Source organism: Protopterus annectens, chromosome 2.part0, assembly GCF_019279795.1.
Source record: "Protopterus annectens isolate FY-2018-M chromosome 2.part0, PAN1.0, whole genome shotgun sequence".
Taxonomy (NCBI): Eukaryota; Metazoa; Chordata; order Ceratodontiformes; family Protopteridae; genus Protopterus; species Protopterus annectens.
In genome coordinates, this window is record NC_056728.1 from 523,605,600 (window position 1) to 523,626,439 (window position 20,840).

Genomic DNA, 20,840 nt, shown 5'->3' on the forward strand with positions numbered 1-20,840 from the left:
TTCCTGCAGTTGCCGTGGAATTGTTTCTTGGTTGCTATTCGGATTTTTTTCATTATTTGCAGAAATGTACTCCATTGACAACTGAGTACCGTTCTGCAAATAGCAAAATGGAACCGTGACAGCTCCAAATAAAGGCTGCATCCAGTTGAGGAAGCATGCCAATGGCCAAATATATGGCCATTGGCAATGTTCCCTGATGCACAATTAAAAAAAAAAAAATTATTTTTACCTTGATCTCCGAAGTTTAAGCGTAACGCAGCACAGCACAAATGTGCTGAACTCCAAAAACCAGAAAACCAAAAATTAAAAGCCACAAATAGGGATTTTTATAGAAAATCATAATTTTCAATGCAAGTGAATGGCAAGCTGAAGACAACATGGCTACCGAGTATTAGTTGCTAAGGGGGGAAGCTCAGTCTAAGAGATGTAACCAAGCATTAGTAGGCAATCCTATGCAAATGAGGGTAAGGATAGTGAATCCCAAGTTTACATAGCAAATGAGCACAGTCAGTGGAGTGTATGAGTAGGATAAAGGGACTAACAGAGTAGAAGATAGGTGACATAATGAGGGGGGTATGTAAGAAAGAATGTAAGATCATTGGAGCAGAGTGACATGTGTTTGCTGTCAGTTACTCATCACTGGAAGAGGTGTGTCAACAGGTATCCTAGCTAAAGGCAAGAAATACAAGGTGTATGCCGTGGATAACACTAAAGTTTCTTGTTGAAGTGCCAGCAATGTGTTTGCGTGCTGGTGCGCGCCTGTATATCCGAGTAAGACTGTGTGCGTGCGTGTGCGCCCGTGTGCATGCATTTAAGCCAGAGTAAGTATGTGTAAGGTTGTTGAAATATGTGTAAGTGCGTTTGCACCTGTGTGTGTGCGTTTATGCTGGAAATAACAAGTGTTAGGCCATGTAAGCATGTGTGCGCGCATGTGAGCTGGTGTGCGCATGTTTGCGCTTGTGTGCACGGCGCTGCCCCCCTGTGGAAATAGAAAAGGAAAAGGAAGCACAACAAAGAGTAGGAAGTTAACCATGGAGAACTAGCAGAGCTAGCAGGTGAAAACAATCAGAATCAGGCAATTACACAGGCAGTACACTAGCCCAGCCCAGCACTTAAAACTCTTCAAACAACTTTCCACCATGTTTTTCTCAGAGACACTGCAACACTGCAGTAAACTAAGAGAAGTGAAAACTTAAAAAGCTTTACTGAGACAAAGAAATGTTAGAGGCTGCCATTGCTGTTATAAGGCGACATATGCAACATGCTGAGGGTGGTGACAATGTGAATGCTGCTGAGCAACCCTCAATAAGGAGACGGAGAAGAGTGTACAGGCTCAGGGTAACCTACCAGGGGCTACATGAGCTGGAGATAGTGGAGCACTATAGAGTGGACAGAGACCTCATGCAGCAAATTGTTGAGCTGTGCAGGCCACACCTCACACACAGAAGCAACAGAGGGGAACCCATCCCAGTGGAAACCAAGGTATGTGTTGGCCTAAGAATACTAGCAACAGGTACCTTCCAGAGACCAACTGGTGATATGATGGGGATATCACAGGCATCAGCATCCAGGGTACTGCACCAGTTCCTGAATGCCATGTCAGCACATGTTGGTGATCATGTATATTTCTTCAATTCCCATGAGGTATTGGCCAGCAATATGCGTCTTTTCCAGCAAATAGCAGAATACCCTGAGGTATTGGGTGCAATAGACTGCACGCACATATGCATCAAAGCACCAGCCGTTGAGCGGGGTAGGGCTTACATTAACAGCAAGGGATTCCCCTCCATCAACTGCCAAGTCATGTGTGATGCCCAGGGCTTAATACTAAATGCGCGTGCTGGCTGCACTGGAAGCTACCATGATTCCCATATCTGGCAGCTGACACAGCTGTACCAGACATTTGCCAATGGGGACATCCCTCATGGTCGTCCTTGCTGGATGCTGGATATGCACTGTAGCCATGGCTGATGACACCCATCAGAAATGCACACACACCTGAACAGGAATGCCATAATGAGGCACACGCTCAAGCATGAAATGTAATCGAGCATGTGTTTGGGCTGCTCAAGTCATGGTTCCGGTGCCTGGACACATCTGGTGGAGCCTTGCAGTACTCACCAACTGCATGTACCCAAATTGTCATGGTATGTGCTATCCTACATAATATGATCCTGTGAAAACAGCTGCAGCAGAGCAGCATGGGCCTGGGCCAAACAGTCCCCCACCATTGCCAAGGCCATCACAGGCAGAGCATGACTCGGAGGAGGAACAACCTGAGCCTGCCCCAGTAGGCAGAAGGAGGCGTGCCCAGTATGCTTTGGCCTTGACAAGGAGGCAACCCATAGCACATATACTGGCTCAGTAGGAACCCTGGAAATTATACCTCTCTCTGACTAGCACATATAGTAAAAGGGATGCCTAACTTGACACTACCTGTTTTCAAACATGTATAGGGAGTGTACTATGTGCATCCGACATAGGCAGCCCTGCAGCACCACCTGAGGCATGGTTGCCATGTTTTAAGCAATATAAAGCAGTGCTAAACAGTTTTTACCACTATTTGGTATATGTAAACAAAATTGCACACACTAACTAGTACAACTTTGGGCAATGTTGAGCAATATTGGGCAATGTTCAGCAATGTTGGTTAATGTTGAGCAATGTTGGGCAAGTTTGGTCAAAGTTGGACATAGTTGAGCAAAAGCAGGTAAACATGCTCATATTTGCTTTACTGATCCTTAAGCAGTCTGGTCTGCCCAGTATGAAAATATAAAGCAGTGACAGGCCTTAAGCCCAGGATACTGTGCACTATAGTCACAGTACTGAACCACTAAACCATGACAGTATTTCACTGGTCAGTCTGTATGAAGAAATGTTGATAAGTCTATGCGAAGTGTCTCATGGAAACCCTGCAGGCACAGCGTAATCCCTGTTGAGTTATGACACAAAGGTGAGCCCTGCAGTAAAAATATAACTTGATTTTCAACACACATATAGTATAAATGTTAATATTGGGCATGATCACACACAGTAACAAATGTAGTGGACTTCAGACAGCAACATACTGAAAGGTCACACTGGGCATGCTCATACACTTGAATAAATGAGACAAATGTCAGGCAACAAAACACTGAAAGGCCAAACTGGGCATGCTCACACACCTAGGCCATGTCTGAGTACAGCAGTGTGCCCCACATATCTGGCAGTTGCATGTGTTAACCCAGAAACCTCTCACTATTCACCAGTCCTGCCTTGTGCACACAGTTATATGACAACAGACACATATATAATATATTGGAGCCCTGTCATAATCAAATATGTACTACAGATACTTAGGTTGTTCATAGAAAGTAGGAAAGCAAAGAAGATAAAAAACCTGCAATCAGTATCCTCAATAAACAATGTGCACTCCAAACATTATCATAGGTTCATAGCTTCATAGGTTGATACTACGCTATCTGCCCTAGGGCATTTATAAGCCTAGCCAGAGTGTGTTTAGCTTTCTCCACCCTTTTAGATTAGTAGACTGTACCTTTGAATAGGAGGTCACACAAGATAGCTCTTTTATGGTTAGTTTATTGTGCCTCTGTCTAGCAGGGACCCAGAAGAGATCCCAGGGGTAAACTTACGATCTCCCATCCACTCGTCAAGATTTCTCTTGAAGGAGGGTCAATGAGGGGCTCTGCCTAACTTGGACTGGGATTTCATTCCAGATTGAGGGGAGCCTCTGGGATATGAAGCTGCCCCTCCAGCAAGTCCTATTTATTTCTGTGCTGAGGTTTAAGTCCCTGGAGTATGTAGCTCTAAGGGATTTGGATGTCTTGAGGTGGAGCATGACCATTAATTATGTGTTGGATATGGCTTTATACATCAGGCACAGATTGCATCTGAGTAGGCGGTAAGCAACTGAGTAGAGCTGGAGTTTCTTTAGCCGAACTGCGTAGGGCATCTGTTTGAGTCCCTCGATCCACTTGGTGAGGTACTTTTGGGGTCATTACAGTTGCTGCAGGTGTCGGGTAAGGTACATCCCAAATGGGGCATTGTATTCAAGTATGGGCCTGATGAGTAGAGGGGAACAATGACCTCTCTTGATCTAGATGTGAAACCTTTCAGGATAAGGTGAGCTATATAGAAGGTCTTTCTAACCACTTTGGCAACATGATTGTCAAAGGAGAGATTACTATCTACTTGGGTCCCCAAATCCCTAATTACTTCTTCTGTACATAATGGATTACCACTTATGTGGTAATTTGTGGCACTTTGTTTTTCCCAAAGGGGATGACTATGCATTTTATGGCATTTAGCTTTAGGCCATGGCTTTGGCACCAGTTATCCATCTCTGTGAGACCCTTTTGGGGGATGCTTGTGTCAGCCAGAGAGTCGATTATGGCACCCAGTTTGCAGTCATCTGTGAACTTGGTCAGCCATAGTCCTCCCGTGTTAGCCTGTACCTCAGAGAAATATATACTGAACAAGAGAGGTCCCAGGACTGAGCCTTGTGGGATGCCACTTGTAACTAGTGTAGAGTCTGATATGGCACCTGCAATTCCGACCATATGGGTGCTATCCCTGATCCAGTTTGCAATCCATCTTGTGACATATGTGTTGATATCTAAGCTGGTGAGCTTATTTATGATGCCCGAGTGGGGTATTGTGTTGTAGGCTTTTGCGAGGTCCAGGTAGGCTGTGCGGACTACTTTCCCTATGTCTATGGCCCTGGTAAATGTTTCAAAGAAGTCAACCAGGTTCAAGAGGCAAGATCTGCCCTTAACAAAGCTGAATTGGGTAGGATCCAGTGTCTGGAGGTTCCCGATGTTTTTGTTTATTAGTTCCATGATGATACGCTCCATAGCTTTGCAGACCAGGCTAGTCAGGCTTATAGAGCGATAGTGTCTGGGGTCCATTGTGGCACCACCTTTGTGGAGCGGGACCACTGTTGCTGTACACCATTCCTTGGGTACATATCCTGTAGTAAGTCTGATATTGAACAGTGACTTTATGTGAGGGTTAAGTTCTTCATGAAGCTCGTGTAAGATGCAGCCCGGGACACCATCTGGTCCCATTGATGCTGTGTTATTGCTTTAGAGAGGGCAGCTCTCATCTGTTCATCTGTGATGTCAGGGAGGCTACACTCAGTTGGGATGGACATTTGCTCTTTTGGGGGGATGGTCGGAAGACATTTGCACTGAACCTGTCTGCCAGGATGTTGGCAATGTCTGTGGGTTCAGTGTATTTTTTGTCATTATGCACTAACTCAGAGCATATCTGGGAGTTGCCACCCAGGTTCCTGACATAACTAAAGAAGGCCTTGTGATTGTCTATAGTGTCTTGTGCAATATTTCTTTCAAAGATGGCCTTAGATGATTTTATGAGTGATCGTAGCTTCTTGCTATTACTGATCAGAGATGCCTTCCCTTTTTGGGATTTTGCTCTATCATGTAGTAGCCTCCTCCTTTTGTTGTATAGCTTATTTATAGCCAGGGTCCACCAGACAGGTCCCCTGCCTTTGGAGGAGTGAGTCTTGGTTTCATTTGGGATAACATGATCCATGCATTCCTGTAGGTGTCCATAGAATGCGTTTGTAAAGGATTTTGCGGTTTAAGCTGTATTTTCCACTGGCCTGGGGGCTTTGAAGGATACAACCTCGGTTTTGAGAAGTGTGATGTTTGCATTTGAGAAGTTCTTCACCAAGATTACCTTGGCTGGGGGTGGGGATGGGATATGGATGTCCAGTGAGATAAATGTATGGTCTGACCTTACCAATGAGGGGTATACCTCTGGTGTGGAACATAGATTCCCCATGTTGGTGATGACCAGGTCCAATATGTTTTCCCCTCTTGTGGGGGTGGTGACCAGTTGTTCCATAGAATTTGAGTTTATAAACTCTAGGAACCATTGGGCGAGGGTGTTTGGGCTTGAGTAGTATTCCCCGTCAATGTTTGGGTAGTTGATGTCACCCAATATAATGGTGTTTGGAGAGACCTTCATATTCTCCAGTGTTCTCAGGAAAGCTGAGTGGGGTCCCTGAGTTTTTGAGGGTGGTCTGTAGCAGGCTATAAACTGAAAGGCAGTTTTGCCCACTGTTAGTTGCATATGGATGGTCTCCGATGCTTCGTGCAGTGCTACTAACATGATGTGTGTATCTTTGATTTATATGAATCTCCCCCTCCTTTTGTGGTTCGGTCCGCATTTTGTGGCCGAAAAGCATGGCATGAAGTATAACCTGGTAGTGCTGGGGTGCTTTTGGGAGTCTTGAACCAGGTTTCTTTTTACTGCACAGATATTGATATTCTCCATACTCTAGAGAGCCTTGACTGTGTGCATTTTGAGGTGTAGACTTCTGGCATTGAGCAGCATTACCCTTTGTTTCTTTTACCTTGTATTGTCTATGGAGGTGGGTTTGTCTTTTGAGTCTTGCCTAAGAAAGGCACTATGGGGTGGCAAGAGCCTTAGCCAGTATTCGAAAGCCCAGGGGTGACAGGTGCAAGCCGTCCCTAGTGAAGCAACGTGGCTTGCCGAGCATGTCATCCCAGGCTGACAGACACTGGATCCCCTTTGAATGACACCGATACGTTAGCCAACTGTTAAAATTGATCATTTTGTCTTTATACTGTTGCATCATTCTTGGTGAGGGTAAGATGCTACACAAGGTCAGGGTCATACTGGCCTGGGCTACATGATCAGAGAGCTCCTCTATGTCTCTTTTCATGTAGCCCAGGGAGGAACGTTTCAGGTTATTCATACCAGCATGGACAATGACAGAGTCATATTTATACTTGCTTTGGAGTGAACTGAGTGCATGTGTTATGTGGCGGATCCCAGCACCCGACAAACAGCTTACAGTGACCTTCTCCTTGTTCAGCCTGGTGAGTGGGACATCAGTGTGTCTGACAATAGAGTCACCTATTACAAGTGTATTAGGTGTGTTGTTTAGCCTTAAGGGCAGTGACTGTGTGGCACTGACTTTGTGAACTATGTGATATGCGGGTATTGTTGTGGGGTAGCAGTTGTTTAGGTGTCTGCTTTGGAGGTCTCTGCTGCTTAGGCAGATTTTTATTTAGAACCTCCGAGTATGTTTTTGTGTGTTTATGTGTTTGGTTTGCTGTTGCTATAGGTCTATGTGAGACTGGATTTGTGGTGTCTGTGGTTACCTTCTCCTCCTTATAGACTGTGCCAGTCATGGGTCTAGAGAGCTCAGCCTCCAGTCTGTATATATAGTTGCATCTCTCACATATATCTGAGTTTGTTGGGAGGAGGAGGGGGTTGTCTGTGTACATAAGGCAGTTGTAACATTGCCTCAGAATTCCCATATTCACCAGCTGGACTGGAGAGTACACACAAAACTGACCTTTGGACATGTCAGGATAGTATGATGAAATAGGATGGTACATAGTAGGATGTTAAGTGTGTAAAAGAGTATAACAGGGGGTTAGTGCCTAAGTTTGTTGGTGTTTTGGAAAGATTATCTGCGAAGGAATCCAGACAGAACCATGACACTTCCTTCAGCTATGTCATAAATAGCAATGTACACTCATATATGTCCTGCGTCAGGGCCAACTGTAAATGACTGACAATGCCAACATCCTGTCAGACAGGCCCATACATACATACCCACCTCCCACTGACAAAAGGCTCTATCATCATACCAGGAGATATCACATGTATAATTGGTAAATAGCTCCTTTCAAAGCTGAAAACATGGCATCAGTTGGATTACATTGTTTCCCTATATGTGTCATAAGTGAACTGCAGAACAAACAGACCCTGCACCTGAGCAGTCTGTTGAGCCTCACCCTCTCTACAGGATATGAAACCGTTGAATGGGTTACAGCAACATATGGCACACTCCACAAGTGTTGGTGCACAACAGACCATGGGAACTATAGTCTTATAAGCCTATGAAGTCTGATCTGCAAGGCCATGGAGTCCATCATAATTGAAGTCATAAACAGAGCTATTGGAAGCCGACAAACACACAACCCTACCAACTTTGGTTTGGTCATGGGCAGATCATGGTTCCCAAACCTGCTAGACTGTTTGCAAGGCAGCCACCCAGGACATACATCACTGAAACGAGCTACACACATCCCACATAGACTTTGAATAGCCCTTTTCCAACATCCCAGGCACATGTTGTATCCACAAAATCAACAATCTGTGCATAAATCTGTATTGTCATATGATGGATTGGCAACTGGTCCACAGATAGATCACACAAGCTAAGAATTGTGGAGTCCTGTTCAAGCTGTTAACACCTGCTGTCCCCCATGGTGCAGTCCTGGGATTGCATAAAACAAAGTTCACACACATTACCATGTCTAGTCTGATGATGTCAGCATCCTACAAATATAGCAGGAAAAAGGAAAACACCCAGTAAAGCATATAGTGCGTCGCGTTAATGTGTATTTCTCTAGTATCATAAAATAGTTAGGTAGGGGTTTGAATCCTGCAATTGCTGTGTGTGTGTGGGTGGGTAAATGTTTGTGTGTGATTTCCTTTGAGAGGAGTGCCTTTTCTGGAGAGTAGAAAAACACCTCAGAGGTATATACCTTTTTGGCAAGTCTGATGACGTCAGCATCCCACAAATAGAGCAGTGGAAATGAAAATTCCCAGTAAAGCATATAGCACGTCATGTTAATGTGTATCTCTCTGGTATCATAACCTAGTTAGGTAGGGGTTTGAATCCTGCAATTGCTGGGTGTGTGACACTCTTGGTCAATGTGCTATGGGTTTTGCTTTTACTACTGCATGACATATCAGTAAAACAACAGTATGTGCATTGCACACTTCAGGTATCTGTGTGGCAAATACATATATGTACGTGTGACCTCAATTACAAGTTCATAGGTGTGAAACCTGCTTTCTACATTTATACATCTGTTACCTCTGACAGACTGTGCTACTGCTTCTCAGACCTTAGGTCACATATGTATGTTTGTGACAAGGCCGGCCACTGTAGTGATCTGTGGCCTAGGTCATCTGTGTCACACACACCCATGACAGTTTCTATAGAATAGTGTGAGTGAGGGTTCATGCCTGGGGTATATTTCAGACATGTTCAAACACAACAAAGTCTATCAATAATGGACATTCATTATAGGTGTACGACAACTTTGTGGATATGCAGACATACTCCTTATTGCTCATGTGATACACCGAGGGACTTCAGAATACCTTTGGAAATGTGAATACCAAAGGACAGATGACATAACATGTGGCTGTATGTACACATCGGTACCCCTTCTACATGTCGTGGGCTACTACCTATGTGGCACTGTTGGGATACTATGTTTAGTAAATGTGGATGACTATGCTATAGTTGGCTTATAGCTTTACAGCATGGGTTGGTCAACAGGTATCTGTCTGTATGATACCCTTGTGGAGGATAAGTGTCTCATCTGGTGAATGCATTGTAGGCCACTGTATGCATTAGCAGATGTGGATGGACATATCCCTAGTGTGTTTGCTTGTACCTAAGAGGGCTACATGCCAAACAGGAGTGGTCCCAGGAATGGGTGACAGTCAATACCACTGGTTACTGGTATAATATTGTACAGGAAGGATCCAAATGCTACTGTGTTTCCTACATCTGTATGTCAGTTGTCAAGACATCATCTAACAATTGGTTATAGTCAGGCTGTTGAGGTTGTGTATACTACCAGAATGCAAACCAATGACCGATATTAACAGTATCACCCACAGCATAGTGTCAAACCATGTCATACACACATGTGTACCCAAGTTAAAACATATGTGTAGTAAAATGCATACTGGCCAGCAATAGAAACTATGAAGTGTTAACACTGTGTAATACAGGGCATGTCACCCTTCCCATGTGTCCACTATGCATGTACATGCAGACAGTGCACCTCGACCATGTTCACAAATGTACACCTGCAAATCTGTACTGCACACATCACACATGTACTGGCCACTCACCAACACATCCTGCCAGAACTAGACACATCAGCCAAGTGGCACATTGGCGGACAATACATTTTTGGAATTAACACTGGTGTAAACAATACTACATTGATAATCATAGCTTTAATGCATCATGCCTGCTCAGATATACCTACAAGGATATCATTACACTTTACTGTTGACACCATGCTAACATTGCTACACTGCTATTAAGTCACCCTGTGCATCAGCACCATATTAGCCTATTCCTGCATCAATGTTACAGATAACAGGAGGTGGCACAGTTTCATCATATGCACAGAGTGTGTTGTTGGTTTACCAGAACCCGACACTGACCCATCCAATCGACATGTATGTGTGTGTGTGTGTATGTGTGTGTGTGTGCGTGTGTGTGTGTGTGTGTGTGTGTGTGTGTGTGTGTGTGTGTGTGTGTGTGTGTGAGGGACAACAGTACAGCGTGGGTCAATGTTGATGTAATGTGTGTGTGTATGTGTTAGCCCTAGGTGTTTGGTTTATGTGTGTGTCTGCGTGCACACAGCTCCACCATGTGGCTGCCAAATATGGGCGGTTGTGGGACAGTCACAGACTGTACCTGCCAGGCAGTACAGATCACCATCTCTGGCCACAGACACAGTACCTGTGCCTGGCAGGGGTGCCACGGACAGTATCAGGTACTAAGCCAGACTGGGTACTATCATCAGAGGCAGAGGGATGTCGACTGGACCCATGTCCCTGCTGTGGCTGGCCAGAGCCACATGCACGTGGTCTTCTAGGACGGTCTATTGACAGCCCAGCCCCAACATTGCTGGAGCTGGTACTGCCACTACTGGAGCGGCTGTGACTTGTGTGCCATCCGCGACGACTGCCAGCTGATGATGTTGCTGGCATACATCCACATTGACATCTCAGCCATCCTGCACTGTCCTGGCACATGGACATAACATTGCAGAGGAAATCTAGTGTCTCCCCCTAACGTCTATCAATGACCTCAGTGTAATTATGGATGGTACCGGCAAGGTCACGGATACTGTCATTGATAGCGGTGTTATGAGCCCTCTGCGCCCTTAGTCCCTGTCTGGTGTACCGTTCCATACGTGCCTGTGCTTGCATTACAGCCCGGAACATACCTGAGGTTGTAAGACCTGTGGGGGCACATCTGCTAGGGGCATTATGACCAGCAGTGCTCCCACGAGAACCCCTTGGCATCTGCCTATGTGGTTCCATTCCAGGAGTCTGGGTATGGCTGCTGTGAGGGGATGCATATGCCATAGATACCACACTGTCCTGGTCAATGCCTACTGTATGCTGTCCCTCAGCTAAGGCCATTGGTGATGAGGGATGTATTGGCAGTATGAATGTGCACATAGATGGGGTGGAAAGCTGTGTACTGTCGATTGGCGGACCAACAACAGACCCTGTCAAACCTGTCTGTGCCACAACACATGTATCATCATTTCCACTATTTGTGGCAGTGACTTCAGGTTCCCTGCTGCACTCAACTAACACAACCTCAGCACCTGTAAGAGGAAGACAGGAAACACACTTTACAATCTGTACATGATATTAGCACACATAAACACATGCACACATGCACACATGAACACATGCACACATGAACACATGAACACATGAACACATGCAAACATGCACACATGCACACGTGCACACATGCACACATGAACACATGCACACATGCATACAAATACACTACTCAGTAAAGTTGACACACACACACACACACACACACACACACACACACACACACACACACACACACACACACACACATGCACACACACACACCAACAGCAATCCAGAACATACTCATTAGTGGTTGATGGTGGAGTACAGTATCACAAGCCAAAGAATCCTATCACACGTGTCAGCATGCAGGAGGTGTGTTGCTCATCAGCATGCAGTGCGAGTGTAGAGTGTCTTTGTTAATAACAGTATACATGTCTTTGATGCATGTGTGTTGTTCAATGATTGGCCTCACCCTGGAACACAATGTGTACATGGACACAACATTGCTGTGCAAGTATTAAATGCTTTCCAATGCCCTGTGCACCATCACTCATAGGTATACATACCATGGCCAGATGCACATAACTGTCAGGTGTATAGCAATGAATGCTATGTTTAGTACTGTAGTTACTGTAACTGGATGTAGTGTAGTACCATGAGCCATCATAAGGCAGCATCATGTGGTCACTCAAGGCCACTAATGTGTGCCACACTGGCAACTATCTTGCTGTACCTGAACTGCAGCACTTTGTCTACATTAACCATTTCAAAGGCAGTTGTTACATGGGTATGTAAGGTGTTCAGTAGGGAGCATTGCCTAACATGATTGTATTGTGTGTTGAAGAGTGTCGCACCACCCCATGATAGGCCTCTACCCCTCAGGTATAGTATGTGTACTGTGTGAATAACATTTGGGTTACTGGAGTCTGACCTTACAGCAGGTGTCTAAATAGGCCATGTGCATCATATTAACATTGACTGCGTATGACAAAGTGGTGTATGTTGTGTGCATGTGTATTGACTCTGCCTATACAATGTCCACTACAGTATACCACAATTGGTTGGGATGCTCTGTGTATTGCATGTGTTTGAGGCAGCTGCTCATGATACTGGGATGTGCATAGTCTCACAGAAAACATGCAGAGCATGCATTATGTGTTGGTGTTTTAGATGTGTATATGGCCTACAACTCACCTATGACATGCACATGTTATTTGCTATATTAAATGTAGAACACTCACCAGCATGGGTCTTCTGTCTTGCTGTCACACCAGAGGGAACCTACAAGGATATGAGACAGTCTGTCAGTGTCAACAATTATGGCATTGCTGCTGTGAGTTTGCAACTTTACAGTAGTACAACATGTGACAGTCACAGGCATACAGGTTATGCTCCAAATTATCAGTATTGCACAACACCAGGCTCCATATCTTCTAAATACACAGTACACATCTGACATATCCAACAGAAAAAAGAAGAAACTACAGGTACTCCACAACAATCGAAGCCAACCAGTTGCTAGTGTACTAAAACAGCTTTATTGTAAAAGTAAGTGCTTTCACATCTGCTCAGGATGCTTCATCAGACTTTAACAAACATCTAGCTTTCAAATATTTAAATACACACCCTACAATTCATTGGGCCAATGAAATCAAACAAACAATTATCACCAAATTGCATCCAATGCTATATATTAAAGACATATATTCATAAGGCAAAAACATATATATATATATATATATATATAAATGCACAGTAAATAAGGACATCCATTACATATAAAACTACTGTCAAAAAGTTGCTGTCAAAAAGTTGATTAAATAATCTTTATCAAAAGGTTAAAAACTTTAAAACATTTATATGTACATTGCCAGATAAAACATACTACTATTCTATAAAAACTATTAATCATTACTAATGCTTTAAAGGGTGGTCCATAAGAAATGGTGATACAACTGCAGCGAGCCCATATACTTTTGGCCCAGTAGTGAGGAAGAAGACTGTTACACAATCGGACACCAGTGTAGAACCCAGTGAACACATCACCACCGATTTATCTTTCCCTTTATCCTATCAAGGTCTCAAGCAGAAGGCATGGAGTCCACAGTACAAGGGAAAGAAACGGAAACAATCAAACGAGTCGACAGAAGGTTACAAGAAGACACACAGGACATTTCAGATGAACTGGTAATTAATTTGTCTGATTATAATTTATCAGAAATTGAAAGCAGCATTTTAAATAAAGGTTTGTCCTTTGTGCCTTCACAAGGCATGGACATAAGTAACTTAGTTGTAGAGCTTAAGAGTTTTACAAGGGGATTAGCGCTAGATTTGCATTTTGAGAATTTTAATACAGATAAAAATGTTACTTGCAGCTATAGGAAGCCTTATACTTTTATTCCTGAATCAAATCCTATTATTGAAACGTTTGAAAAAGCTTGTATTAATGACTTTTTTGCACTATATAGGAGTCAGGATTTTAAACCTGAATTTCATAATTTAACTTCTATGGAAGCCTCAGCGTTGAAATCATTACAGGGAAATGAGACCATAGTCATCCGCCCAGCGGTTAAAGGGGGAGCAATTGTGCTACTTAACAGCTGCTCATATAAGAACAGCATGCAAGAAATGTTATCTGATGTTGACACGTATAAGATTATACACCTGTTTGAGTTGAACAAATTTATTAATAATGTATATGCTGAGTTGTACGATATGCTAATGTGTAATATCATAGAAAATGATCTCTACAGATATTTCTTGATTGAAAAACCACTAATACCAGTGACTAGAGGCCTTCCTAAAGTGCACAAAACTTTGGTAAATCCCCCCCTTAGGCCCATTGTATCGGGAAAGGGGTGGCTTACTGAGAGTATATTGATTTATGTTGAGAAGCAGCTCAAACCCATTGTTAACTCTACACCTTCTATTCTGAAGGATACTAAGCAGTTCCCGGAGTCCTTATCGAATGTTACACTGGACAACATGGTGTTTTTAGATACAGACATCATGGTAACTTTAGATGTCCAGTCTTTATTTACCAGCATACCCAATGATATAGGAATTGAGTTCTTGCGATTATTTTTGCTAAACAAGGGAATGACTACTAATAAAGTGTTAAGAAACACTACGCTGATGGAGATTGTTTTAGAGAACAATGTATTTCACTACGATAATGACTATTATTTACAGACACTAGGAGTGGCCATGGGCACGCCATGTGCCAATTCATATGCTAATCTGCTATTAGCCTATTGGGAGTCTATGTATATTCTGACGCATGAATTTTACTCTGGGTTTATTAAGTACTACAAGCGGTTTGTAGATGACCTTTTTCTAATTTGGAATGGCGATCTAGCCGCACTAGAAGATTTTATAGTTTACATTAACAGTACTACTACATTTTTGTGATTAACAGGTGAAAGTTCACAATTTCAGATAAACTTTTTAGATGTCACTCTCACAAAAAGAAATAGAAGTTTGACTACGAATATTTATAAGAAACCATGTAGAAGGAATGCCTATTTACATCGTGATAGTATGCATCCACCACATGTTCACAGGAACATTATTGTGAACCAGGCCACACGCTGTTCACGGTTAGTGAGCAATGATTTCGATTTTCAGCTAACAATAACGAACTTACAGCAGAATTTTATGACTAGAGGTTATCATGATAAAGATCTAACAGCTTTGAAGAAAGTAGAACGTAAAGGTGTAGCTTTACCATACATTAGGGGTACTTTGAGAGAACCAGCTGCACAGAAGGGATCCCCCAAGAAAATGAACAAGATAATGGTCATTACCTATAGTAATAAGAATAGAAGTATAACAGGAGTTATTAAGAAGAATTGGGACATTTTACAGTTAGACGAGAAAATAAAGGCCTTAGTAGGTCCAAGATGTAGTTTTAGTTATAAAAACACAAAATCTTTGAAAAAAATGCTTTGTTATGAGAGACATACATTTGATAGGCCACTGTCAATAAGAAAGGGCACCTATCCTTGTCATAACTGTAATCAGTGTACTTTTATTACCAGCAGAGACAATTTTATACATCCAGACACATTTAAGTGTTATAGATTTAGTCACTATGCAGATTGCAAGACTAGAAATTTAGTTTATTTAGCCATATGTAAAAAATGTAGTGCGTTCTATGTGGGCAAAACAAACAGGACTCTCAGAGAAAGGATCAGGGAGCATTTGTATGCTATTAATAGAGAAAATGAGAATAATGCTCTAGCAAGACATATTTTGACGCATGGCACTACACATAGTTTTGAGTTCATGGCTTTAGAACTCATATATACCACCATGAGATTAGGTAATACTGTTGGTTTTACAGAGATAGAAGAAGGGAAATGGATAATTAAATTACAAGCGGATTCAGGACATGGCCTGAATGATAGGGTTAGTTTAAAACCATTTCTTATGGACCGCCCTTTAAAGCATTACTAATGATTAATAGTTTTTATAGAATAGTAGTATGTTTTATCTGGCAATGTACATATAAATGTTTTAAAGTTTTTAACCTTTTGGTAAAGATTATTTAATCAACTTTTTGACAGCAACTTTTTGACAGTAGTTTTGTATGTAATGGATGTCCTTTTTTTGCTGTGCATTTATATATATATATATATATATATATATATATATATATATATATATATATTTTTTTTTTTTTTTTGCCTTATGAATATATGTCTTTAATATATAGCATTGGATGCAATTTGGTGATAATTGTTTGTTTGATTTCATTGGCCCAATGAATTGTAGGGTGTGTATTTAAATATTTGAAAACTAGATGTTTGTTAAAGTCTGATGAAGCATCCTGAGCAGATGTGAAAGTGCTTACTTTTACAATAAAGCTGTTTTAGTACACTAGCAACTGGTTGGCTTCGATTGTTGTGGAGTACCTGTAGTTTCTTCTTTTTTCTGTTGGATTTGTTGATTTGGATACAACAGGTACCTTACCCTCAGAGGACTTTATTTTCAGAGATACATCTGACATATGCTTGTTCTAACAATCAAGCTAACAGTAGTCTACAAACATGCCATGTTACCTGCATGCTCTGAGTCAACTTGCTGGGTGACTCCGGCCTCCATGATGACACATGTCTGTTGTAGTGGTTGGCCAGGAGCCACCACGCTGAGGAGCAGCTCTTCCACTCTGGTGAGGGGTGGGTGTGATGCTGCACCACCACCTGTGACAAGCTGTTGTCTGCGGACATCGGAGACATGCTGCCGGACATGTCTAATTAAATCACTGCAGTGATGGCGTACCTGCTCATAAGTCCGGTTATGCATGCCTACGTCATTCACCCGATGGACAACATCTTGCCACAGTACAGTGTGCCCATGCTGGTCCTGGCTGGTTCTGGAGAACAGCAGGGTGTGATGTTGTAGTAGGGCATCTAGGATTATTTCCTCCTCTTCAGGAGAATATGCAGGTTTGGGATTGTGAGACATGTCCCTGGAAGACAATAAAACAATAATTGTGAACAAGTCATGTGGCACACTTAACATTCTAAAGTACAGACATCAATGAAATGCCATATATAGCAACCTATTGGCTGTCAGTAGATACACACTTTTAATACCACATATCAGTGCTCAGCCCACAACTGCCTGACAGTGCCTGGCACATTATATATATTAAACCATGTTCTGCACAGCAACAAAGTGAAACCAGTATGTAAGACTATACAACAGCACATAGCACACTGTATGTGGCACAATGCACCACCTAGCCACAGGAGGTATATATCAAGCTAATGGATGAAGAAAGATGTCATCCATTGCAATTAATGTAAAGTACAGTTACAGTATTACCAGTATACCACAGTAGTCTTTGATGCCAAACCCCTGCCTAACATATGTGCACAGTAGGTTGATATAGGTGGCATACTGCTGTACTAGACTATACATGTTGCTAGATACACACGTATACCCTGTAACACAGACATGATTGAGGTCATGCTACAGGCATAATTACACACACATCAGACATATATACAACACACAAATGTATGCCAATACAGATGAGCTTTACCTGTGTACAATACAGTACTGTGTGTCACTACTTACAAAACCTTATGCCTGAGGTATGTAATCTGTGAGGACTACAGAGAAGACACAAAACAGTGTTTCCAAGCAATGTGAACATACACCATACTGTACTGTTTAGGCCTACAGCTTCAGGTAGTACTACAGTTCATATGGGAGTTGGATTCACTAGCAGTACCACTCACTAAGCATACATGTATTGCTTTAGCCTACAATGGGACACCACAGTCGACATCAAAGGACTATGTCACACCGTATGCCATACTACTTTTTCTGCCTAGCAATAACATACACATCTTTTGCTGGGATCACAGCTAGGACACAAACTACCATGACAGAAACAATTTCACACTAAGCTATCACACCTTTACAGACCTTGCACACATTCACCAACACATTCATCATCACACTCAGTCAACCTCACATAGGAATTATTACACTAAGTACATGTGTGTGTGCTTCGTGTCATGGGTAGGTAATACGCTATTGTCCCTAGGACCTACAGCAGCCTAGCCATTCGCTACCCTGGCCTTTGACACACATGTAATTTAATTTCACTTGCCCCTGTCAACCACAGCCACAGAGGTGATTCCCGGGGTGTATTTCTTATCTCCCAAACAATCATCAGGAGTATTTATGACAACTGCTAATGAGGAGCTTTATTTGCTATTGATAGGTGGTTTGTTCCACAGTATGGCATGTCTCTGAGTTAGGATTCTATCCCTCCATCATGTGCTGTTTAGTAAGCTGACAAGGTGTAGGGCCCTACAGCGTGCATCTGGGAGGGATTGTAATATGTTTACGTGGAGGATGTCCAACAGCTATGGGTGTGACATAGCTCAGTTTGTTAGGCAGAGGTCACCTCTGGGTAGGCGCTATGCAACACAGTGTAGCTGTGGTTTTGTGAGTCGGTCTGCATAGGACATCTGTTTGAGGCCGGTATTACTCTTTGTGAGGTATGTCTATGGCCTTTCCAGTTGGTGTAGTTGGCATTGTACTCTCTAATGGGTTTTAAGTGTGATAAGTAGAGGGGAACACTGACCTATATTTCCCTAGATGACACAGCTTTTGTGATGATGTGTACCAAGTAGACAGAGTATATGACCAGTGTGGCACTGTGATTATCAAAGGGGAGGCTACTGTCCACCTGTGTCCCATGTTCCCTTATCACACCTTCGATGTTAGGTAGGCTACCACCTATGTGGTAGTTAATGGGTATAGTGTTCTGGCAAGAAGGAATAGCACTGCAGTGTCAACACTGAGCTTCAGTCCATACCTTGGTCACCAGGCACCTGTCCCAGTAAGTATGTCCCATGTCTCTCTCCCTCTATCTATCTATCTATCTATATATATATATATATATATATATATATATATATATATATATATATATATATGTCTATATATCTATATATAGCTACATATATTTACATATCTATATATATATAAATATATATATATATATATATATATATATATATATATATATATATATATATATACACACACACATACATACACACATACATATAAACATCCATTGCTGTACATATAGATGTACATATAGGCACATATACAGTACACTATTCATGGTGGGAATATCACTTATGCGACAGTTGGGAGATATACAGTTATGTAATAATATTGCACAGTATTGTGCAGACTGCATTGAAGGTGTCCTCAGCCCATGTAGCTTTAGCAGGCCTCACTGGCTACAACACTGCAAAACTGACAGAGCAAACCCACAGCGTTTAACCACCACATGTCATATACGAGCATAGCATGCTATTTTCTTTTCCACACACTACAACCTACATAGAAATATGCACATAACAACCTTCAACAATGTATATATGTACACCCTTCACAAACAGATGCAGTATGTCCCTTGCCCTATGCACATGTACAGATACATAGAGATACATACTGCTGCCACATATGGATGATTCACAGTATGTAGAGTACTCTTCATAAACATCTACTACATGCCAGCAAATACATATGTGTTACATACATTTCGTTTGTATTGCTGTGTTCCGTTTGTTTTTAAAGGAAATGTTTTTTTTTTTTTTTTCTTTTCTCTGTCGTTCGTTCTTTTTCTGTGTTTCTCTGTCTGTCTTTGTGTCTGTGTCCGTGTCTCTGCCTCTGCCTCTGTCTCTGTCTCTGTCTCTGTCTCTGCCTCTGTCTCTGTCTCTGGCTCTGTCTCTCTCTCTTGCTGCAATGAGATTATTGCATGTGTAGACAGCAAGTACAGCCTGCTTTTCTTGGTATCTGCACATGTGCATGTGATGGCCTCTGCACCAATTGGTGCCCACCATTTACTAATTGCATGCAGCCTGCTGTGTGGCAATTGCACTGCTCACTGTCATAGCAGCCCACTGCTATACAATACTAGGTTAGGTAGGCATAGCCCTTTCAGCTTTCCAAAGTGGGGCCAATGCTTGTTTGCTGTGGATACCATTGTGTCAGTCAGAAGGTTGGTATACTTCTTATCTCTGAAGCTAGGGTTGTAGCCAGTGATTTGCATGTTGTACTCAAACCTGAATGTTGCTGCTTCTAGTACACACTTGTTAGTGTATAACTTTACTCACCCCTCCACATGCTTGCACAAGATACATGGGAGTATGTACTTTCTTTTCTAATTAGACAGTTAACTGCCATACAAAATTAGTTATTGCAATGTATTCCTCTGGCACATGAACTGTTTGTGAACTACTATACTGTAAATATTAATTACCTCACTTCTGAACAGTTTGTTGTTTATTTGTGTTGACATTAGCACGGGCTGCTCAAGACAACTGGACCCATTTCAGTACTGAGTATGCCAACCTACATCCTTGGTAGAGCCTGAATACACAGGTATAATGTTCTTTTTGATAGGGGTGCAGAAGTACAGAAAGCATTATATATTATTGTGTGATGTTTATCTTGCTGAGCATACAGGGTTGCTGTGTACCTGTTAGTCTAACAAGGCAAGTAGTCTGTCTGCGTAGCTCCCACTTGTGGACATATCCAGATGGTAGCCAGAGGTTAGACTATTATTCTTTGTCTGTGCACCACACCAGTCTTTTCTGCACTGGAACAATGGCATTGTCACAGTTTGTTGCTAACAGTACATGGCTACATCCTTTGATATTTCTGTGTTGTACTCCTACATAAGGGTATGCTTGTGGGACTCATTCCAAAGCTATTTGCAGAGTGTGTAACAGCAGACAAGCTGATATACCTGTGTGTTTCTGCCTTTGCCAGGCCTCTTATATACTCAGGCATATATTTGAACAGCCTCAGGGAAAGGTACATATAAGTGGGGTACACCTGTAATA